The sequence below is a fragment of the Sceloporus occidentalis genome, unplaced genomic scaffold, assembly GCF_023333645.1.
Source record: "Sceloporus occidentalis isolate IW3139 unplaced genomic scaffold, rSceOcc1.0.p SCAF_4, whole genome shotgun sequence".
Lineage (NCBI taxonomy): Eukaryota > Metazoa > Chordata > Lepidosauria > Squamata > Phrynosomatidae > Sceloporus > Sceloporus occidentalis.
Genome location: NW_028316984.1, coordinates 95,511,255 through 95,536,146, shown reverse-complemented (window position 1 = coordinate 95,536,146; position 24,892 = coordinate 95,511,255). Strand labels below are relative to the sequence as shown.

At 40.4% G+C, this 24,892-nt stretch overlaps 1 protein-coding gene across 3 annotated transcripts in view; it reads right to left on the bottom strand.

Annotated features, from left to right (window-relative positions):
• Window positions 1–24,892, bottom strand: part of LSP1 (lymphocyte specific protein 1) — a 138,621-nt gene that overhangs the window by 112,867 nt on the left and 862 nt on the right. The gene's annotated exons all lie outside the window — the stretch shown is intronic.

Sequence of the window (24,892 nt, the reverse complement as noted above, 5' to 3'; positions counted from 1 at the left end):
ACCACTATTCCTCAAAACAGGTGCCTTTGGGCAGAAACAACCCATGGTGTTCACCTGCATTCCTTTAAAAAGCTGAAGAGATAATGTGAGTTGGGCAAGGCTCATTGGGAGGAGAAAGGAAAGGGTCCAGATTTTTTTAAAAAATTAAATTTTAAGAATTCTGTATGGTGCGATATGGGAAGTCAATGGGGTATGTGTGTGTGTGTGTGTGAGAGAGAGAGAGACACTACACCAGATGATAACAACCCTAGTGACAGCACTGGATGTGAGCATTCTTGGTTGGTATTTAAAGAATAACATTTAATTACATCACCAGTGGCTATCCTTAGGCCTCAGATTTTGACCCAGAAACCTCTGGCCCTGGGATGGTCCTGAACAGACAACCCTAGCTGTATAACTTCCAGGAGAAGACTGTTGCCATGTATATAGCTGCCATGCTGAGTACCAGTCATGTGCTCATCTCCTGCAAAGTATCCTCCAGCAGTTACATTAATATTAGGTCTGGAAAAGTCTGGTGAATATAAACAGAAACAGAGGGAGGGAAGGAAAGATAAGAAAGATTTATAAAAGAGTTCTGGTACCCCCGATTTGCTGACACAGAGCTTTTGAAAGCGAGGGCTTCTATAGGCCAAGTTATTGCAACTGACTTTGGTTTAGGTTTGTGACAAACTGAGGTGAAGAAAAGAATGCATATTTGTGGCCACTGCCCAGGCAGTCAGGAAAACTGAATGTAAATATTTTCATAGCAAGTCTGAACAGCTTTGTGGAACTTGGGTGATGAGAATGAGTTTGTTCTTCAGCAGTCCTATAGAACTGAAACTCAGGCATGAGAAAGAAAAGGAGGGGAGAATTATAATTTCATGACCTACAAGTATTCCTCACCCTTCAGACATTTCCTTCCTCTTCTCCATCATCTTTTGCCTGCCATTTCCATCCCCATCTCAACATCCATCCGTGAAAGTCTGGAAGGAACCTCCTGGTGTTTTCAGGCCACTCTTTCTTCATGCAGTTCATAAGGCAATGTTTTGTGTTTAATTTCTGACAGGTTATTAATTGCATGAGTTTAAAAACTCTCCTAGAAAGGATGCTATCTTTGGGGAATGAATGGAATAGTTTCTCTAAAGCCTCAGAGTGGGATATAATTCAAGCCAAACACTTCTGAATTAAAAATATTATCTTCCTTCATCTTGATTTTCACCTTTTCTCCAGGTTCACAGGGTTTCTTGTTGATATATTTCCTACTTGTCCAGGTGGTGCCTGGGTAAATACAGAGATTCAAAATATTCAGTGTCTTTACCATTTTTAGTCTTGTTTATCCATGCTGTACACAAAAGTAATTATCACCTCTTCAGGTTTGCCAAGATCCAGCTTGTTCTCATTTTAAAGTCCTTATGCTTGCTTTCTCATTGGAAAAGCCGAAAATGCTCAGTAAAGTGAAAGGCAATATGAAAAGAGGATTACCACGTTACAAGTGGATTGATTCAATCAAGAAAGCAACAGCCTTGAGCTTGCAAGACCTGAGCCTATGATAATGACCAGGACTCATGGAGGTTTCTTATTCATAGGATTGCCATACATTGAAGCCAGTTTGATGGCTAATAACAACAAAACAATTCTTGCTTTCTAGGCAACAGAGTTTTCTAGACTACAGAAAATGGGTAGTGAGAATAACAAGAAGGATTGTAGACATTAAAAACTGTTGCATGCATATCACAATCTAAATAGCTCTCTAGCATACATGAAAGGTCTGTCTATGGCTTCTCTTTTCAATGCTGCAACTCTGCCTGCTCCCTAACTCATTGAAACAGAAGTAGAAACATACCAAGAAATAGACTAAGTCCAAATTATTGAGATAGAGTAATGTTCTTTTGTGTCCTACCATCTCATATTGACTTGTAGCACATTTCCCTTAAAACTGGCCACCATTGATACAGATCAGCCTTTTATTTGTTGTCGTGTTTAGAGTATTTAGATTAGAAGCCCAGATTCAAATTCCCACTGAGCCATGAAATTCTGCAGCTATTCAGAATCTGGCAAAATAAAAGAGTGGTCACACTGAACTTCATGACCTTGTTAGAGGACACAGACAACCACTTCCATCCTTGATATAAAATAAGATATTAAGTACATTTCACAGGTCTTTTCATTGTATTACTACAGTGTGAAAAATGGCAGACTCGAGCCACTTTTTCCATATTTCTCCCTAAAATAATTTCAAGCATGGAGTGGAATGTCACTTTGATCAATGTAGTCTTGACTGTGAGAACCTTCCAGAGAAATCCACTTGGGAAAGAAGGAAGGAAGGAAGGGCTGACTGCATTTGTTACAGTGCCATATAGTGGTGGCAAGGAAAGGTAGATACGAGCCAAGATCTTCCTGACCCATGTGCTTCTACTGAAGATCTCCTACTGGCTGCCTGACGCCACTGTCACTGACTGCACCACATCAACTTGACAACAATAGGATGCATTCAGCTGCAGTTGCATAGCTGCAAAAAAGAAACAACTGCCCTCTTTGAACTCCAGCTCTGAGCAATCTATTTATCCAGTGCCTTCTTTCTTCCATGGCTGCTGTGTCTATAGCCTTCTTCTCCTTACACTGGTGTAGTTACAGTGGAGTAGTGCACCAACAGGACACCAGCCTCAGAGACCAATTTCCTGCATATGCTCTGAAAAAGTTGAGGAAAATCCATCCACTTTTTACCCTGGTTTAACCATTCTCATTGACCTGATATTGCCTGATTGAACTGAAAGATGTCTAATCTACTTCTACGATCTTGAACGATATGGAAGATAACATGATATTTTCTTTTCAGAAAGCAGAAATTACAGGTTAACAGATACCATGGTACAAACTCAAATTGGTGTTTTCCTAAGATGATTCCTCTTTCCAAGGGTGTGAGAAATGAAGGCTATGAGAGGTTTGTCAGTCTGCAATTTTTCAATAGAGATCCAAAGCAGCCACCACATTCTTTCCCTGTTATATAAACTTCATTGGTAAGTCAAGAACTATCTTTCTCTCCCGACCCCCTTTCCATGCTTGAAGAGGGGAAATATTTTCCATACTGTCTGGACTCTGGAATACGATAAAGGGAATCATGCATACAGGGTGTTCAGCAGCCAGATACACCCAGAAGAATGTATCCTAAGCTTCTGGATCCCATAAAAACTTGGGTTGTCAGGTCAGCAACATTCCATTCCCTGAGATTTCAGAGCCAAAACCTGGGATAAGGGGCATATTTTTGCAATGACAGATGGTGGACCCTTCTGACAGCACACAGGTAAGGCAGGCAAGTATGGGCAACTAGATCAAAAGGGCTCCGCTGATCTTGGGAAACAGGCGTGGGATAAATCTGACCTTATAAAACTGTGATAATTCAGAACTAGGATGGGGGGGAAGCATTTTTTCAGCATCTAGATAAATGGCAAGATGCCTCAGACAATTGTCACCATTCCCAGGAGGTCTCACATACCACATGTGCTTACCTATAGAAAAAGTGGGAAGCTTTTCAAGGTCTCATGTTCCTGCTCCTGAGAAGTTTTTTTTTATCTCAATCCCTCTGCTGCTGCCCACAGGGCTTATACGATAAGAAGGCCACTACCCCCCAGCCTCATTTCAAATGGCACAGGGAACCCAAGGGCATAGACTGAGCCCTCTCTCACCAGCCCCTCCACCCTTTCCTGGCTTTTTGATGCATCAGTATCACAAAGGTGAGCCAAAGAGTCCTGTTGCCATCTGGGGATAGGGGGAGGTAGGTGCCCAGTCTTTAATGCCCCATCACATACAGAAACCTAAGTTTCTCCTTCTCCAGTGCTATCTACCTTGCGACCTGTTTCCCCAGCTGGAGACCTGGATAAGAAACTTCAGCCACCATCCTGAGACCTGGCAATCTTACTGCATCTGTAATACTGTATATATGAAAAAGCCCTGTTGGGTCAGACCAAAGGCTTTCCAAAAGCATTCTGGTCAAGCAGTGGTCAATTGGATCACTATGGGAAGCCAGTGAGCAGGACTTAAGTTCAATATGGTAAGTTGTTATATGAAATTTAGGTTTGAAGCTGGTGAAAACTGCCATATCTTTGTGAAGGCAGAATCATGTTCTGCCACTTAACAGAAGCCACTGACTGTCCATAGCTCAAGACAGAGCAATTCTATACCCTCCAACTGTCTCAGTTTGGCAAAGACAGTCCCAGTTAGTCCTTTATCATCCCATTTTTTCAGCTGCTTTTAAATTGTCCCAGTTACTCTCTCTTCCTTCCACTTTCCCCCTTTGTCCTCAGCTTACTTCAGCTGCTGCAAATTTAGTTCAAATTGTCCATATAGTTTGCACTCAATTAACTCAGCAAGGAAGAGAGATGAAAAGGGGGTGGAATCTTGCCCCTCCCGGTAGACTCAGACAAAAGCAAACTGTGGCAGCTTCTCCTAGTTTGTGTGTTTTTCCTAATTAATACATTTTGTCATCTTGACCACACACTCTGATGTTGCTTGGCCACACATATCTCAGTTTTCATTTGGAATGTTGGAGGATATGCAATTTATGGTCCCATCTCCACCCTGTATCTTAAGATCCACTATCAATCCAGCTCTAATATATAGCAGAAGACTTCATATGCAGAGGAAAACAACTTCAGCAGTGCTACAGGCATAGATTTAAGTACAATCACAGTTGCTTATCAATAGCTTCTGTAGAAATGTGCATGTAAATCCATAGAGATTCAAGAAAAATGTAAAGTCTTAAAACTCAAAAGCTTATAGTTGCTCAGAAGATAACAAGCTTTACCCCAAATGCTGCAAAATGCATACCTACTGACATTTTCTTTTGATAATAGTAAGAATAATAATATTTATTTGTATTCTGCTTTTTCACAAAGGAATCAAAGCAGATTCCAATAGTATAAATAAAACATCAAACAATTAAAAATTACAATTTAAAAAACCCCAAACCCCAACCCTCCCCCCAGTGTTATTTTCAAATAACACTGACATTTTAAATATTCAGTCTTATTTTTTCAATGGTGTCACAATTTGGTGTAAACAGGAAATAAAGGGCAAAATAAAATTATTTAGGTAGCTATTCTGTGGGCCACAGTAGACAAGCTTCGGATAAATAATAATAAATAAAACTTTTATTTCTACCCCGCTTTTTGTGAAAACAATCAAAGCGGCTTATAATGTTAAAAGAATACACCATATATAGAAAATAACCCCCCTTAAAAAAATTAAACAATTTAAGGTTAAAATTACATGAACAAAACAATAACAGTGGGCAGAGTCATCAGATATAAGTGGGGGTCGCTACATGGCAGAGTAATTTATTCTGGGAAGGCCTTCTGGAAAAGATCCCTCTTAACAGCTTTCTTGAAACTATCTAGATTGGTGATTTGACGGACCTCGTCTGGCAGGCCATTCCACAGCCTGGGAGCAGTTGCAGAAAAGGCCCTCTGGGAGGTCGCAGTCAATCTGGTCTTTATAGGCTGCAGTAAATTCCTCCCAGAGGACCTGAGAGCATGGGGCGGAATGTATGGAAGTAGATGATCCTTTAAATAAGTTGAGCCTAAGCCATGTAGGGCTTTAAAGGTGATAACCAATACCTTGTACTGTGCCCCAAAACTAATAGGTAGCCAGTGGAGTGACTTTAATATTAATGTTATATGATCGCTCCCAGATGATGATCAAGAAAGAGAACTATTTAGAGGCTGGATACAATGAACCATATTTTAATTTTTTAAAGGGAATGGGCATAGGAGCCCTCTGGGACATTTCCACACAGCGTTATCACTCTTGAAGAAGAGAGGTGGGAAGAATAGCATCATAATCATAATCCCTTTTGGAAACTGTTTTCTTTGTTGCACTTTACCCAAAGGCTTCTATTCACTTCTATATAAAATGTGTATGAACACTTCAGAAATAAGGCAATTGTTCCTCGCCCTTCCTTAAAGAACTATGGCCTGGGACAGACGGCTGAGAAACAGTGGCCTGATGGTGGACTGCCGGCAGCCTAGTTTACTCTGGAGGGAAGCTGCAGCCACCAAACTGCACAGCTCCCCTACAGAGGAAGAAGAACCAGGAAAAAAAGCCTCAAGGGTGGCATAACGAGTGCGCTACTGGCACATTCATTATGTAAGCACCGTGTGGCAATGTACGGATGCTGCGTGGTGCTTATGTAACAATGGTGGTGCCCGTGTATGGTGTACACAGGGCGCCACCATTGTTACGCTGCCCACATGGTCCCTAACCTTAAAATTGGCGCTGGTATGCCGCTTGTAGGCGGTATGTACCACGCCTACCTTACACTTCAGACTACCTGAAGAAGTAGGCTTGTGCCTATGAAAGCTCATGCTACCAATTTCTTTCTTTCAGTTGGTCTCAAATGTACTTTCCTTTCCATACTTCAGACTTTATTCAGCTAAACACAATCAAAGGAGAATGAAAACAATAAGAAGCAGCCACAGACTGCTAAGGACATTTTCACATTTTCTGTTTAAATGTGCATTTTCTTTTCCATATTAAACAGACAATCAAAACACATTTTCTGTCTCATTTTGTTGTGTCTTCAGGCTTCCCTTCAAGGCTGCACTTTAATTATTAAGATTTTTTTTAAAAAAATATTGTCACTGGGAAATGCAGTACAGTCCCCCAGGCAGGACATTTAATGCCATTACAAATTCTGTGTACCTTTTGGGGTGTATGTGCAGTTCTTGCAGATATTTATGGATTATTAGTCGTGAGGTACTTAAAATACAACAGTCTTGCCCATAATCTTCAAGTGTGTGTGTTTTCAGAATCTGACATGAAAATGAAATGCCTGTTGTGCTCATTATACACATCTCTTGGCACAACTTAGCAGGGGCTCCATACTGTTCAGCTGTATAACATATACATAGTGCTGATCTTTTTACATGTCACCATAAAATTAGAAATGATGAGACTGTCCACTCAGCTCCTAGTCTCAGTCTCATACAGTCAATAACAGACAGCGATATTGTCTAAAACCCGACTTTTAGTAGCTTGAGGTCTTGGCAGTCTTTTCCTGTGTAGGAAAAGAGATCCATTAGGGGAGTGTTTTTTCACCATTCTGCCCCTATTTTTCATTGCATTAAATCCCCAGAGTCTCCAGCCATCCTACTCCTGTGAGAAAGACAAGTCCAAACTACTGAAGCCTGGGATTAAGATGCTCAAGTGAGTGCCTTGCACATCTGGAGTTTATTAAGATGGATACACTGGCAAAGAAAATATACTCCAATCTGAAGTGAGAAAGGGGTTAACTCCTTCATTTCTGGACTAGGAATGGTGCTTTGGAGAAAACAATCATACCCTTACGGTGAAAGCACTGGGCTGAGAACATGGAAACCAGGGTTCAAATTCCAGCTGCCATGCCAGTTTGCTAGACATAATCTCATGTTAATAACAATAGTGAACAAAAAGAGCTTTTCAGGAAAATGAAAATGTGCTTGAGTTTCAATGTAACAAGAATTTAATTCCATATAGAACTTCAACAAAGCATAAAACTCAAAGTTGGAAGGAATCACAAGGGCCATCTCATTTTCAGTTTAGGGACGTAGCCAAGGGGGGGGGGTTCTTGGGGTCTGGACCCCCCTTTCCATTAGAAAAATGAATGGTGTGTGCTGCTGCGCCGCCGCACCCAAGCCCCATTATAATGGTGGCACTTAGTCTGGACCCCCCCTTCCTAAAATCCCAGCTATGTCCCTGTTCAGTTGTCTCATAAATTTACTAATAGTGATTGCATACATCATAGAAAAGATAGGTGAGATGGTGCTTGCACTGGCTGACTGAGACCTTCTTTGTATGATTTGTGTTTTTAAAAGATGGGTTATATGGTAACAAATTTATGGAAGCTGCTGTTAGATGATAGGTTTTATCTACTGAAACTAATAAATGTATAAAATTTAATCAAGGTCATGCAGCCATACAGTTCTACCCAAGTGTAGGTGATAGACTGAAGGCAAGGTGCTATCTTATGTTGTTTTGTTTTGCTTTCTGGCTTTTTAGTTATATTCAATTGCTCTTTTTAAATGGGTCAATAATTATAATGAAAGAGTATCATAAATAAAGACCTCTTTCTCTAGATGAGGCACTACATTTTTATCTTGCTCTTCTTCTAGGGAGAGCTCTATTTTGTTCCTTACCCTTTTTCTATTTACAATAGCCCCGTAGGGTTGTCCCTACAGAGATGGTAGCTAGCTGCAACTGAGGCGGGTTACAGACGGGCAGGGGAAGACGTCTTGGAGGTGTATTCTGCTGAATACGGAGCCTCCAGACCGCCTGCCCCGGGGGCGTGGCTCAGGTGTATGGGGCTTCCACATGGGGGGCAGTGAAGACACCTCACCTGGGGCCATTTCTGACCCGCAGTTTCCATACCGCCGCCTCGGAGGATGCTGCAAAGAGAGAGGCAGCTTCTGCACGGGCGGCCAAAAACGGGGCTTTTTTTTTTCTTTTGCCAAACTTTCCCCAATTCTAGCAGCGCATGCGTACATGTTGCTCTAGGGTTAGGGTTAGGGTTAGGGTTACGAGCATTAAAATAGAGTGCAGCTGTACTGCAGCTTCCACATCTGCATGGCATCTGACGCTCTAATTAGAGCCTCGGTGCAAACTGCGCATGTTCCAGGACCCTGACTCATTATGCGACGCAGCAGACACGGAGCTTTTAAATGGGCAACTTAAATTAGCGGCGTAACAATTCTGGCGTACCGGTGCAGCAGCTTATACCGGTGCAGCACCTATCTTTTCTATGATGTATGTAATCACTATTAGTAAATTTATGAGACAACTGCGCAGTATATAGAAAAGAAGCGGGGAAAAGCAGCACCTTTTTAATGCCGCTTCTTCCCGCTTGGGGCGTGCGGGCGGCGTGTTCATGGCGGCATTCAGGTAAGGGCCATCTGAAGGCTATACCTTCATGACGTCATGAACACACCCTTTTTTGCCCGTCTGTAACCAGTTTCATGAAGAAGTGGGTATTGAATTTGCCTCTCAAAGACTCCAATCTAGTCCAACCCTCTGACCACACTGAATCCTGTTCACAAATCAAGCCAGTTTCTGTCAAAATGTTAGCTCATGCAAGCAGCTTGGGAAATCTTGAAATAAAAATGGCTCAATTTCCCCTTTTACTTGGGTGTCATTGTACAGACTCACAAACACTCTTGCATACATAGAGATCACATCAGGTGCATCTACACTGTAGACATAATGCAGTTTGTTATGACTTTGTTGTAGCTCCATTCTATGGAATCCTGTAATTTGGAGTTTTACAAGGTCTTTAGCCAGCTCTGCAAAAGAGTGCTGGTGCCTCACCAAACTATAAATCCCAGGATTCTGTAGAATGAAGCCATGACAATTAGAGTGATGTCAAACTGCATTATTTCTACAGTGTAGATGCACTCCTCCAGTTTTGCTCAAACTAGTTTTTAAATGTTTCTGAGGATGTAGCCATCACAGTGCAAGGAGAGGTCTTCACCATTATATATTTTTAAAATATACATCTTAAAACAGACATGTCTAAGTCACAGTAATGATGATTCTGTCAACCCTGCCAGGACTGACTGTGATTCCATGTTGAATTCTCATTGTGGCAAACATGTTTCCTGCAAGGAAATGAGTGAGACTATCTTAAGAGTTGGGTGCTGGATATAGGAGACCCAGATTCAAATCTCTGTTCATCTGTTGCAGATCATCGACCCCCTATCTAATCTAGGGCGGGGTACAGACCGCCGCTTCGCGGCGGTCTGCCGCCGCCGCCAGTAGGTCCGCGGGGGAGCCGGAGCCTTCAGACGGCCCGACTCCCGCGCGGACCGAAAAAGAAGCTCCAAAATGGAGCTTCTTTTACCGTCGCGTTTGCGACGTAGCGAGGCGCCAGGGGCGCGCTCGCTACGTCACAAGCGGCGCGACGCGTACGGACGCTCAGCGTCCGATACGCAAAGATGGCGGCGCCCATGTGGAAGGGGCGCCGCCATCTTGTACGTATAGGATACGTACTAGGGTTAGGGGGGTGCGGAAGCACCGCCCCTTCCTAACCCTAGTACGTATTCTATACGTACTAAATGGCGGTATGTATCCCGCCTATGACACCTTCTAACATTACAAGGAGAATAAAATATGGTCAATGTACATCGTAACATGATAAATGTTACAGGATAAATAATAAGATGGAGGGTTAATCATCGTGCCAAACATAGGCTTATTTAGAAAGCTGTCACAATATCAGAATTTCCATTAAAATGAATGAGGCCCATGATGTGCAAAAAGGAAACATATAAGAACCCAGATAACATTTTCTGTCAATCAAACATCAGTGCTGAAATGAAGTGATGAACAAATAAAAAAACCAATACAAACATTAAAAATTACATTTCCATAAAAATAAACATTTACTATTGTGAATTTCCAAATATAGGGTCCTAAAACTAGGAAAAAACTTCAACCTCAATGATCTTTTTATGGCGGGATACAGACTGGCCAAAAAGGGCAGTCTCCCACAGCCCTGGTTTGCTCCATGAGGGAGCTGCAGCGGACAAACTGCACGGCTCCAACACGGAGCAAAAAGAACCTGCAAAAAGCAGGTTCTTCTTGTGACGCCTTTATGATGCCGCAAGGCGCCAATGGCGCACTTGCGGTGTCACAAAGGCACCGGGACGTGCGGATGCTACATGTCCTTCATGTCAAAAATTTTACGTCAAAATTTTGATGCCCTCGTCACGTGCGAGGGGCAAGTTGCGTCTGGAAGCGCCGCCCCTCGCACGTAACAACGGCGCCCCGTAGGGCCCGTCTATACAGCACCTATATTGTTCTAATACTAACAATATACTACGGTCATTGAGGTTAAAGTTTTTTTCTAGTTTTAGAGCCCTATATAGAACCTTAAGACCTTTTTCTTTCACCAAGCCTTCCCCCCATGAGATGTGATATTATGCCCTTTCCCTCTACTGGTAATGACTTTTGTAATACTTTGGACTTTTCCCTCAGCTGGCCGTGTAATAGTCTTTTAATATGAATTGTTTTATTGCTATGTTTGTAATCTTGTATTGGAAATTTATCTGTACGCCGCTTTGATCATTGCGGAAAAGCGGGATAGAAATAAATTATTATTATTATTATTATTATTATTATTATTATTATATTTGGGAATTCACAATAGTAAATGTTTATTTTTTATGGAAAGTGAATATATAGTTGGGAGTCAGGTGTGGCATAGTGGTTTGAGTGTTGGACTCTGGAGACCAGGGTTAGATTCCCAGCTCAGCCATGAAGCCCACTGAGTGACCTTGGGCAAGTCACATGCTCTCAGCAATGGCAAGACTACTCTGAACAGATCTTCCCAAGAAAACCCATGATAGGTTCACCTTAAACTGGAAACAACTTGAAGACACACAACAACAAAATATATAGATGTCTAAATAGTTGCTTATCAGGTGATTACCTGTCTTTGAACCTAACATTCCTTAAAAATATTGTGCCTGTGGTGCTGGAAGGTGCAGCCATTGGTCTAGGAAAGACATCTGAATGATAATATTCAACACATACAGTACATTCTGAACACAGCCAGCCAACCTTCCACGGTTCTGCAAATTTCCCAACAGTATGAACACCAGTGTGGTCCAACCTGGGTGCAAAGGACTCTACAAAATGGCCTTCATATATATTCTAGGGATTTAATGCTTTCTGATTCTATGTGTCCTTTAAACGCCTGTTGCTGCTAGCAAATAAGAAACGTTTTAGCAGCCTTATTTATTCGTCAATCCACATAAGCTCATGGTATATAGTCAATGTGCAGTCTTAAAAATGCTACAAGACTCTGGTTTTGCTTCTTTTTCTTTTTCGCCAGCTGGTTTTGGAAAAATGACAAAGTACAGCCTGCCCCCTTGAGGGGAAACATGGAAATGCTTCAGATAGCTCATTCCTTAAAAAAAAAAAAAAAAGAATCCACCAAACAGCCTTTTATGGTACCTTTTAGACAAACAAGGTTTTGGAGGCATAAGCTTTTTCGAAATACAGCCCACTTCATCAGACAGAGTGAGCTGTAGTCCATGGAACCTTATGCCAAATAAAACTGGTTACTCTATAAGGCACTACAAGACGCACTGCTGTTTTGGCTGCAACCACTGCCCCTTTGAAATTAAAAGAGCATATGTGTGTGCCTCAGGCAAAGACACAATCTTCTTCCCATGTGCAGATCAGAAATAGAGCTTGAAAGATTTATTGTGCTGGCTGTGTGCCATAATAAATGTTGTTGTTGTTGAAAGATTTATAGGTCGTGGCACAAATTCTTCTAAATCCAAATACTGTGCCATAAAGCACTGTACTGTTAATTGATCAGACTGTAATACAATATAGTCATATGCATACCCATTCAGAAGGAAGCCCCACTGATATCCAAGGAAACTATTCACAGGTAGGCATTTATATGATTGTTATCACAGTCCGACTGTGTATTTCTAACCATTGTGAATTTTTACTGTTGCCAAGAGACTGGAATGTTAAAAATTAGTTTCAAATTGTTCCATCAATGTAGGTCAATCTCATGCTGAACTGAACTATGTTTTAAATGTAATGCCACTATCCATACTCATAGTCAAATATTAGTGTCATCTCTTGTGTCACCAGCAAGCTAAATCCTTTTTTCAAATGGAGATTTATTTTTATTTATGTTTCAATATTAAACCCATCAGTAACAATTTATTTAAACAGTAAGATACCCTAGAGTAGACCCAATTTATACAACAATATTTAAAATTCTCAAAAGTGAGATAATATAAATTGTTCATAGATAAGCATGAGGTGTGTCCAATAGCACATCATGTTTTACAATGGCTTTGATTTTCCTATTCCAAAATGATACAAAAGAGCTCAATTTCCCCGTAAACCTGCTGCCTCCCTTCTCTTACTCTTACTTAATTTGATACTTTAATGATTTCCTGATATCCTGTTAGGCCAAATGCCCTTGTGTCACATTCTATTAAAACTCTCATTAATCAAGGAAGAATGTAGTCCCCTATCTCCCCATTGTAAGAGATGAGCAGTGAAATTGTCATTAACAAATATGCAGTCATTCTCATATCCTCTATCCATTCATTACAATAAGAAAATAAAAGAACATTGGATCCAGTGATAGATTTTAATTAGTCATCATCATCATTATTTTTTTAAAAGGTCAAAAAATCCTATCACTTTTAATTTTGGAAAATGACCACCACCCCCTTCCCAACACATGATATATGGCAGCTCTAGCAGATTCACATAGCCAGTGACTATCACTTGCTCCTACCCAACTTCTACTTTTGCAAACAGTGTATTGACAAACAGATGAAGACAATTATTTTATTTCTTTATTTAATGTATTTCTGTATCACCTCTTAGCCCACAAGGATTCCTGAGATGTTGAAAAATAAAAATTAAAACAATACAAATATAAAAACACAGTCTAAAAATACTCCTAGAATCCAATTTTGAAACAGTAAAAACAGCAATTTCAAACTTTGGAAAAGCACTGTTTTGGCTGTCACTGGAAGCTGACATTGAGCTAGCCTAACCTCCTTGGGCCAGCAGTTCCACAATGGAGATGTTGCTACAGTGAAAGCCTTGTTATGTGTACCCACCAGCCTAACTTTATGAAGACATACAACATGACCTCTTCTGAAGATCTCCAATTTCTAGCAGGCTTATGTGGGAGGAGACGGGAGATATCCTGGCCCCAAGTTGTTTAGGGCTTTGTAGATCAACACCAGCACCTTGAATTGAGATCAGAAGCAAATTGAAAGCCAGTGCAGTCCTTGCAAGACCACTGTTATACGGTCTCTAAAATGGATACCTGACACCAGTCCGGCTGCTTCAACTTGTGCTAACTGCAGCTTCTGAAGATTTTTCAATGGCAGCCCCACATAAAGCACATTACAGTAGTTTAATTGGGATTCTCACATTTTGAAAGTGTAACTTTGCACCCGTTCTTAGGAGAAAGCACATTTTCAGAGTTCTTGTAGATGCCTCTAAAAATCAACTTTCTGACAGGAGTGCAAGCTAACATCAAAGAGAAATTATTCTAAAACTGCTGTGTCATTATTATGCACCTCTTTTCAATTTTCCCACCTCCTTGTTCCAGACTTGACAAAACTTTTTACATAACTTTTTTGAAGACCAATGTCACTGGGAGCTGGTTATTTATGGATACAAATTTCAGCCACATTTACAATTCAGCTTTGTCACCCACTGATTAATTTAGCAATGGTTTACCAACACAACACATGCACTACCACTATCAAGTTTCAGAATCAGTTCCTTGCAGTTCCTGTTGGATTATTACAAGTAGCAAGTCTAATAAGAAAAATTAGGCAAAGACCTTGGAGAGTTATTGCCAGTAAAATGAAACAGATTCATTCTAGTCTGACTAGGCGAAATACCAAGCAGCTAAGATTTCAGAAAGTTACCTGACACATTCAGCACAGGCTTATTTAATGTAGACAGGTATACATTGCTCACAATAAACAAAGGCTTTAAATGTTATTTTTAAAACATTAAAGTTACTGTTCAAAGGTGTCAAAAGTAGTTAGTTTCCATTGTAGTTGCAGTGTTGAAAAAGTAACTATTTTCTTTCACATTATTCAAATAAAACTAAAATAGTTCCTCCAAAAATTAAATATTGTAATGCTATAAGTCACTTACCTGTACTATAAAATGTACCAACATTGTGATGCCAAAATGAGTACTTTATAATAAGTAACTAAAATAATTATAGTAATGCTACAGAAGAAGTGGAATCATCTTTCATTGTGTTGTAAATGTGATGAGGCTTGCTTATGCTTTCATTGTTCCAAAAAAGAACCAGTTGCAAGTAACTTAATGGCCTTAATACAATTCCTAGACCTCACTAGTTCAAATCTATTGAACCAATGAGATTCACAATAAAATTTGTTACCATCCAATAATTGATTCAGTGGGTTTTCTGGAGTTAAGACTAGCAGTTGGATTTGGGTTTCTATTTGCAATTGGAAGCACAAACTGTTATTTCATGTTTGAATTGTTCATCACGCATCCAAAAGCCAAATATTCCATTACTAAGCTGACAATATTAGTTGACACAGAAAAGTGCAGCCTTGAACTACTGTTGATGTTCCAGAACTCTGTGATATGTTCATAATGAATGTACAACCTCACCTTAGAGCGCTACTGTATGGTGGTGGGGAAACTGTTGGCAGGGAGAGGAGATAATCAATAGCCACAGATGGACTCATTTCCTGTCTGCACAAATGAGCTTATTTCCTGTAGGTATGAGGAGCATTTCATTCAGCTTGCATTTTGATATGAATGTACCAAATTTCACACTTCCCAAATCAGTGTGCAAACATGTCCTGAATCAATATGCCAAACTTCCTTATTCACACTTCTCTGGATTTTCCTATCCAAGTTTGCATACAAAAAAGTGCATTAAGAGAATGTATGCACAAAAACACAGTTTTTTGTGAAACAAATATACCCCCCCCCCCCCAAAAAAAAAGAATTATATAAGGGAAAGTGATTGCAAAAAATATGTATTATGGATAAAATTCATATGTATTTCATAATGGACTTTAACAAAATAACAAAATGATGCAGGGACAGGAGAGTATGAACCAATAACAGCAGCAGCAGCAACAATAATATCCCACCTTCAAGGCAGCCTACAATAAAATCAATTTGAGCATTTTGAAACAACTGAAAATCACCCACAGATGGACATTTGGAAGGTGGGAGAAAACGAGACTGATCGATTCACTCATTCCTAATGTCCAGTCTATGTATTCAAGTTCATCACTGGATATATCAGAGTGAAAAGTGGAGATGGTACTTGCACCTTTAATGAGTGCATAGAAGAGGGAATTTCAGCAGATGTGGCTGTTACCAAGTCGCTTGAAAAGCCACGTCTGCTGAAATCCCTTCTTCTATGCAACCACTAAAGATCCAAGAGACAACTCTAGTTTTCACCCTGGCAACCTTATTCACCAAATGAGGGGGGCCATTCACACTATGCTATACACCTGTTTGCAAACTGGGTTAAAAGTGTTCACACTGGCACTGGTTTTTGCACAACCAAATCAGAGTAGACCCATGTCAAATCCCCTTTTTCTCAGGTCTTCCGACATCGGACTTTTTGCTGATTCTTTTTGGAAAATCTGTGTTTTCTAAGAGTGCTGTGAATGTGAATTTGTTCCCGGTCATACTCAGGTCATTTTTAGGGAGGGATTAATGGGCAGGGTGTGGGTAGATGGGCAGAACATGCCTGTCCCCTCTTGCAGGTCAGAGAGCATGGCAAGTGCCATTTTTTTACTAGTGGGAGCTGCTGGTCCATAGCAACCCCTCTGTCACTTCTCCTACATCCCACACATTGCCAGAGTTGGTGGAGGGTTGTATTTATTTATTTATTTTAAATTCTGATATAATATGCAAATATTTGTATTGCCATGGATTAGAGTGATTTTCCTCCCAAAGCTTGTTCCCAATGCATATGATTTCCAATCTCCATGGCCGGAATCTGTAAACTCTTAGCTGTTTTCCTGCTATTTATATGACGGCTCCACGGCCAGATGCTCAGTTTTTTGTGATAGAGTATGCAAACGTTTGCATATTCTATCATGGATAACTGCCCCCCCCCCCATTGTTTTCATTTCACTCTGCTGTTTTCTTTCCCTTTCCTTGCAGTTATACACAACCCTATATGTTCAATCATGGGCAGACCATGGTAAAGGGTGGCCCTTTGGTGGCATGTGTTGATATTATTTGGCCAAAAAGGAAAGGTGCTTATTTTTCATATTTTAATTATTGGCCTCCTGCCTCTTCTTATAGCTGAGACAGTGTGACTTTCCTAACAGCTGCACTACTGTGTTCTTTGCTAATTTTCTACACCCCCCCCCCAACTAAATCCATTGGTCACTTTGGAAGTTTAAATAATACTTCTCAACTCTCTGCTGAAGTTTTAAATTAATGCAATGCTAGAAACTTAGGGACTGGAGGAAATTTTCACTGAGGAAAGAATTCTTCTGGGGAGGAACTGTCCTCATTTTGCTTCCTTTTTGCCTTCTGCAGACATCAGAGCTGTGACATGGAAGTTCCTCATGTTTCCAAGGGATTGGGGAGGGAACAGCTGAAACCAGAACTCTGGGAGGACAGACCTCTCCCTCCACCCTCAATGACAAGAGAGCCAGTGTGTCTTCAGGATCCTGAGATGCTCTGCCAGAGACCACAATGCTGAAACCTTCATGGACAATTGGCAACTGCTATTCCTTCTCAGTTTATCCCTTCTACTCTTCCTGTACTTAATTTTATACTGCATGTTCCTCAGTGTTTTGCATACTTTTGTGTACCACAGACATAAATTTTGCTACATAAATAATCCAGGAGCAGTGGTAGTACAGGTTGAGTCTCTCTTATCTGAAATGCTTGGGACAAGAAGTGTTTCAGAGTTGTTGTTTTTAATTTTGGAATATTTGCACATACAGAATAAGATCTTGGAGATGGGACCCAAGTCTAAACATGAAATTCATTTAAATAATAATAAAATAAAATAAAACTTTTATTTCTACCCCACCTTTTGTAAAAACAATCAAAGTGGCTTACAATATTAAAAGAACACACCATATATACAAAATATCCCCCCCCCCCCAAATTAAACAATTTAAGGTTAAAATTACATAAACAATTAAAACAATAGCGTCATCAGATATATGTGGGGGTCGCTACATAGCCGAGTATTTTATTCTGGGAAGACCTTATACACGTACATATAGACCTTATACACATAGCCTGAAGGTACTTCTATACATAATATTTTAATAATTTTGTGTATGAAACAAAGTTTGTGCCCATTGAATTGTCAGAAAGCAAAGGTCTTAATCAACCATATGGATGACTTTGGATTTTGCAATATTTAAATTTTCAGAATTCTGGACAAGGGAAATGCAGCCTGTAGTAGTTATTAATAATATTTGTCCATGCTTATGCTCTTGTGTATCCTGCAGATTGTGCTAGAATTATGTTGTTGTTGTGTGCCTTCAAGTTGTTTCCCATTTATGGTGACCCTAAGTTTAGTCACTTGCACTTGCATATTTTTAAAATGTTTTTTCTCCCACATTCGTATCTATCCCTTTGTATGCACATATACTGGTATAACTGATACGAGATATGGTGGTAACAGCATGGTGTATTGAGTTGAGTGCTGGACCAGGAGTCTAGTTTGAATGTTGAATGTTGGCCTGAGTGTTGGACAAGGATTCTGGGAGACAAGGGTTCAAATCCCCACTCAACCATGGAAACTCATTGGGCAAATCACACTTATTCAGCCTCAGAAGAAGGAAATGACAAACCCTTGCTGAATAAATATTGTCAAGAAAATCCTAAAATGGGGTCATCATAAACCAGACAGACACAACAACAAATACTGATATGACTTAGATTGTCTAAGACTCTTGGAATAAATGCCTATGTAGGATTCTGTTGTCTGTCATCCTTCTAGAATTGACACATGTTTCTACCACCACATCTCCCATGTGTTTCTCTTGGACTCTGTTTCTTTTGGAGAAATGCTTGTTTACATGGTTAATTTTAATACTGAAGAAGTTCTTTATGGTTTCTCTTCTTCATTATGAGCATCACAAGCCAGCTCCTCATGAACCTCGGCAGAATATGCAAAATTATGCACATCACAAAGTATAGGCATGCTAACTTAGATTTAAGTCCAATGGTGCTTACTCCCTAGAGATTTTGTTTAGCATTGCAGCCTATGTTTAGCACTGCAGCCAGTCACATTATCATTGGTTGTTATTCTCCCATAATAGTCTAGCTGAGTGATTCTTCACTGCTTCAGAAAATGCATAAAGCTTAGCAAAACACAATTTATCTAGGAGTGTTTTTCAAAGGACCTGAACTACATAATCACAGATATATTTATATATACTGAAATGTTTGCTACTGTGAGCTCTTTTCTTTTTAGCTTCAGAGGAAAGCTTCTGAATATTTATCAAAGAGATCACAAATGTTCATGACTGTAATCGAGCAAATTTTGCTAGGAATATTAGACTGGCTCTTGAGAGCTTCCCTTGTTCAGAGTTACAACATTGCTATCATGCTAATTGTCAGCTGAGACATGACCGGAATTTCAGTAGCACAAAGTAACTTTTTATGAATAAAACCCAATGCTTTCAGGGTTTAGAAGCAAAGAAAGGACAAGAAACTTCACCTATTAGATAAATGGGAACCAGGTTTCTCATAACCTGTCATCATAAAATGCATCTCCTTGCAAAAACCTGTTCAACTCTTTCTTTTATTCCCTAAAACAGAACATGTTCCTTTTCGTGACATTTTAAAAATACACACTTGAGTTAAACATAGAGCAACAACTCCAGTACCCTGTCCTCTGGAACGCAGTTCCAAGGAGTCCAGAGATACTTTGGTAAGTATCAGTTTTCTCAGACAATCTCCTTCCAGTGCTGGATATTCTTAGCAATTGCTGTAATCTGACTTAGGACTTTCCAAGTCTCCTCTAAGGGATCTAGAGAATTTAGGACAGCTGAGGATGAGCGTGGCAAAGGACAGGATGGGGCCTGCTGGCACAGCAGAGCCAATCTTAAGCAATGACCATACATGGGCACCCTGACAATTTAGTAGAGTGCAGGAAATGAGACGCCGTAGGCAGGAGGCAACCTTGAAGGTTGTGCACAGATAGTTGATTGTGTCTGTAAGAAGTTATTTTCTAGTCAAGGACCTCACAGATGTTCCAGTCTTGACTGGAAAACAGCTTCTTAGAGACACAATCCTTTTTATACTGCAAATCTCATCAGCTCATCTGACAGGCAATGGTGAAAGATATTAGGCGCTGCAGCCAAACAAAATCTGGGAGGCTGCACATTCCCCATGCCTTTTCTATTGGGTACATACACACACTGACTGCCCTTGTGTGAGCAAACAAAGTGGCGGACATCTTACTCTCTATATACAGAGTTCCTACCAACTGTAAAAACTGCAGTCCTAGAACATCCAGACATTCTTCACTTCTACCATCAAACCAGTGAAGCTATGAAAAAGCACAGCTGTTTGGAGGTTGTTGTTGTGTGCCTTCAAGTAATTTCCAACTTATGGTGACCCTAAGGTGAACTGTTCATGGGGTTTTCTTTGTTCAGAGGACATTTGCCATTGCCTTCCCAACCCAATGCAACCCAAGAGCTCTCTGGCTGAGATTCTCATTACCCCTCCCTAAACTGCAAATCCCAGAATTCCACAGTAGTTAAAGTGCAATGATAGAATTATAACAGTATAGTGTGATATTGTCCTAACTGTTATAGGAGGGACATATGGAATGGTATATCCTGGAAGAAGGCCTGGTGGGTGGGCTAGAAAATGGAACAGCACATTTTGTTTGGGAGCTCAACTGACTTCCATTTTTCTGACTCATCTTAGTTCTATCTCAGCAGGTTTGTGTTTTCTGCTCCTACAGCATGTCCAACAGTGCTCAAGTAGGTTAGAGGGGATATCCCTGCTTGGTGGGGAAGGTATGTAATTCAGCAGCTTGCATAGTCTTGCATTTACATCACTGCACCTGTTTTGTATCTTTTGTTATCTGCAACAAATGCAGTGGATTAAGTTGGTTCAAAGAAAAAAAAACCCAAAGGACACTAATATTGTTTTATGGATAGATGGACACCAGAGACACAGCTATGAACAATATCATACAGTGCAATTCTATGTATATTTACTCAGAAGTAAACCTCACTACTTTTTAGTGATATGACTATTTAGTTTTATTATATAAATTATTCCCTTCCAAGTTTGAAATTTAGTGTGCAGTTAACAGTATTCTGTATCCAGGAGTGTTACTGATTGTATAAGCATGTTACATTTCGATTTATTTGGGAAATACACGTATTGGGGGAGGTGTTAAGTTAAACATAAAATGGCTTCATAGAAACTGAACAATTTTGAAATGTCATTTGAAATAATTTGTCACCAGGAAGTTTCTTAAAATTTGAAAGAAATATATTTATATAGCATAATAGCATATCTTTACCTATATATCCCAGGGGACTGAAGTGATTAATTTAAAGCTAGAGAATGTGTGGCATATTAGATTATGTTGGACTCCAGTACCCATTAGCCTCAACCAGCCTGGCCAGTGGTGAAAAATCATGGCAGTCATTATTTCTCAATATCAATAGGGCTACAGGTTCCCCAGCAGCAGAATAATGGGCAGTAAAAAAGGGTGACTTTAAAGTGTTTTGGTGATATGAAACTATATACAGAAATTGCATTTGTGCTTGGCTATATGCATGAGAGATGGCTCTATAGCATAGCTAGGAAAGTCACTTTTTAGCCTACAGTTGCCAGAATCCTGCAGCTACCATGACCACTGTCTAGGCAATTATGTGAACTTTATTCCCAAAAATAACTTTTTCATGCTCTGGAATTTGATGCATCATAGATTGGGTCTGTACAGCTGATCCTGAGGCTGTGGCTTTCAAACTGAATATTGGGTACCCACCAAGCATGCAAATGTACAGATCAGTTAAAATGGCCACTTTGCCACAATAGATCTGGAAGTCACAGGGCCTTATCACACATGGGGGGTTTGCAGCTCAGATCCGCAGTCACTCCTGTTCTAGCACCGCAAGATGTGATGTTTTTTCACACCAGATCTGGAGTCACTCCTGTCTAGCAATGCGAATTCACGTTAAAACATGATGTTTTACCACACCTGGTTGCCTTTCCGTTGCCCTTCCAAATTGAGGGGAAAGCGGAGTCAGTTCAATTCCAGACATGTCATGTGATGCGGATTCAAGCAAAGGGGAGTGAGTGCACACTATATTACCACACTGGAGGGTTCAAAGATTTAAATCGGCACTCTTGCGCATGCTCAATGGGGCTCTGGATGCTGTCCTCCTTCTCTGCCCCCTCCTTAGCTGTCATCCTTCATAGTGATGAAAGAGCAGGCAGGGGATGATGGGATAGGTTGCAGGGGGTCACTGGGGCCAGGATCGGGATGCAGGAGCAGTCAGGGGATGATGGGATAGGTCTCAGGGGGTCACTGGGGGCAGGATCGGGATGCAGGAGCAGCCAGGGGATGATAGGATAGGTCGCAAGGGGTCACTGGAGCCAAGATCGGGATGCAAGAGCAGTCAGGGGATGATGGGATGAGTGGCAGAGAGGACGAGATGGGGTGAAGGAGGAGGAGGGGGATGAAGCTTCAGGACACAGGTGGCCAAGGGGGGCAACATCGGAGTGATCTTCCACACGAGACCAATTCAAAATGAAATCAAAGTGAGCTTGAATGTGAATTCTGTGACTTCACTTTTTACTGAATTCAGCAAAATGAGGAGTCACTTTGGATTCACTGCAGAATGCCACGGAAGGAGCTCCCATAGAAATGAATCACTTGTGATAACACATCACGTTATCACATGAATTCACATCGTTGGACCCGCAGTCATGTCGGAAATGAGCTGCAAAAAGCTCCAAAAATCTCCGTGGGAGAAACACCATAGTCAAGTAAAGCTTTTGAGTGAATTGTACCAAACAATTTCAATCCATGCAAAAGAAAGGACAAGATCAAATCTATACCAGTACTGTACTTTTACCAACAAAACATTATGAAATAAGAGGAACATTTCGAAAGGAAAGAGGAACCATACTAAACTAGCCTTGTGGTTACCGTGAGAGGAAATATGCTGCTCACAGATTTGGTTTCAAGAAACACATGGGATTATCACAGAGAGCCACTTCCATCTTTACAGTTCTATTCTTACCATTTTTGAGCATGTGTAAAAGGGAACTGTGTGACTAGAAATACAGATCTGAGTCTTTATAATCAAGACAGCAGCTCAGTGCAATGTAGCACTCTGTAAAGACCATGACACTTTCTCCAGGACAGCCAAGTATATTTGGATGCAAAACAAAAACCATTAGGTTTCTCTGAACAATTTTCTACACTCTTTTACAAAACAGAATGAGAGAAAGAAACTTACCAGAAGCAGAAATAGCTCAATCCTTGCTAAACATCCCACCAATATTTCTCAGATGAAAACCAAGACACATGTGGCCAAGAGAGTGGTCAAAATGGCAAAAGTTATTTATGAGTAAGAACAAAGAAGCTAGGAGAGTCTACAATGGTTTGCTTTGACCTGAGTCTAATGAAAAGGGCAAGCTTCCCCTTTCTTTACCATGCTGCTGAGTTAATGGAGTGCAAACCACTTCTGCATTTTTAACTCAGTTTGAAGTAATGGAAGTAAGCTGAAGGGCTAAAGTGGTAGACGGAGAGAAAATGGGACATTTTAAAGGTGGCTGAAAAGATGGGACAATGATGAATTAACTGGGATAGCTGGAGAGTATGGACTTATGTTTGTAACCTTTGAAACTGCAAAAAACTCGACACTCTTCATTTTGGGGGAGAGTCTCAAAATTACATAGCTCAGTGGCTCTCAAACAGTGGGATAAGACCCTGTGGGGGGGGGGGAGAGTTACTTGAGGGGGGCACAAGACTTGGACACCCTGATTCCTCCTTCCACCTTTACTTCCCAAACCTTTTCTGTTCCGGAGAAGAAGAGAAATATGCCATTGGTGCCTCCCTCGGAGTGTGAGTGATTTTCTCTCATGCACACTCAGTAATTATCTTTTTGACTCTCCCCCTCAAATATGTTCATTCATTCACAGATTTTGTCTGTCTCACACACAACACACAGCCACACTCTTCATTTCTTTTTTACATATTCATATACACAAGTGAATAATGTTTCTGTGTGACTGTGAAGTAAATGAATGTGTGTATGAGTGAAAGCAAAAAATGAAAGAGCAGGACTGAGTTTGTCCCTATCTGTAAGCATTGTTGTATATAAGTGTGACTATGTGTGAGACAGTATGTATAAAATTCACATGTGTTAAGTCTTGAATTTATTTAAATAAAACTGTTCTGATTTGAATTATGCTATTTTCTTATAAAATGTTAAACTGTGAATATACATGAATGTGCAAAGAAAAATACACACACTAAACAAACAAACTATTTTTATTCACATATTATAAAGTGCAATGTCTGCATGTAGATGTAATGATGGTCACAAGGATAAAATGTTTGAGAACCATTGATGATCCTCTTGTCCTGAAGTATTTTAACCATTGATTGGTTCAAATAAAATCACAGTGTTTAAAATGCTAATTTAAAAAGCAGAAGTTTTTTCCTACCAATTTTTAACAAATTTTCCAGGTGCAGGCTTACAGTTAGTGTTGATTTCCACCTCTTCTTTCTCATTCACTTTGAGAGGCCACATTTGTACAAAGTACAAACTGGGTTTCAAGCAAGTTCGGCCACACAGCTGAGATAGACTGCTAATTGCCTGTTCAAAAATGTCGCCTCACATTTGTTTGTGATGTTGAGCTGATGGATTTGTGCCGAATTTTTGCAGGGCTCAGACAATAGATTTGTCAAAGGCACTCCAGAGTCAAGGCTGATGGAAAATGTCAGCTTGGTTAAAGTGTAAACTGGCAGTATGCCCAAGGATTACATGAAGAGGTGTTAATTTGCATACAGTGATCTTCATCTTGTTTGTCCATTCCTAGCTAACGTCTTCATTAGAAAGATCAGAGGAAATAAGCAATGCACCATTACCACCAAATCAACTTATTAAACATATGGTTCCTCTTTGTGAACTAAACAAAAGCTGGTACCCTCCTGGTAAAATATGCTACTGTACATAGGTATTGTGCCAGTGTAAGTACTTTTTCAGACATAGCGTAACGTGGTATCTGGTACAATAGTCCCCCCCCCCCAGCTATGTAATGGATGCTGGACACCAGGGTGTAGTTGTGCCTACCCCTCCTCAACAGAACAGCCATTGATTGTTTGGGGGTGCAATGGGAGACCTCTCTCACA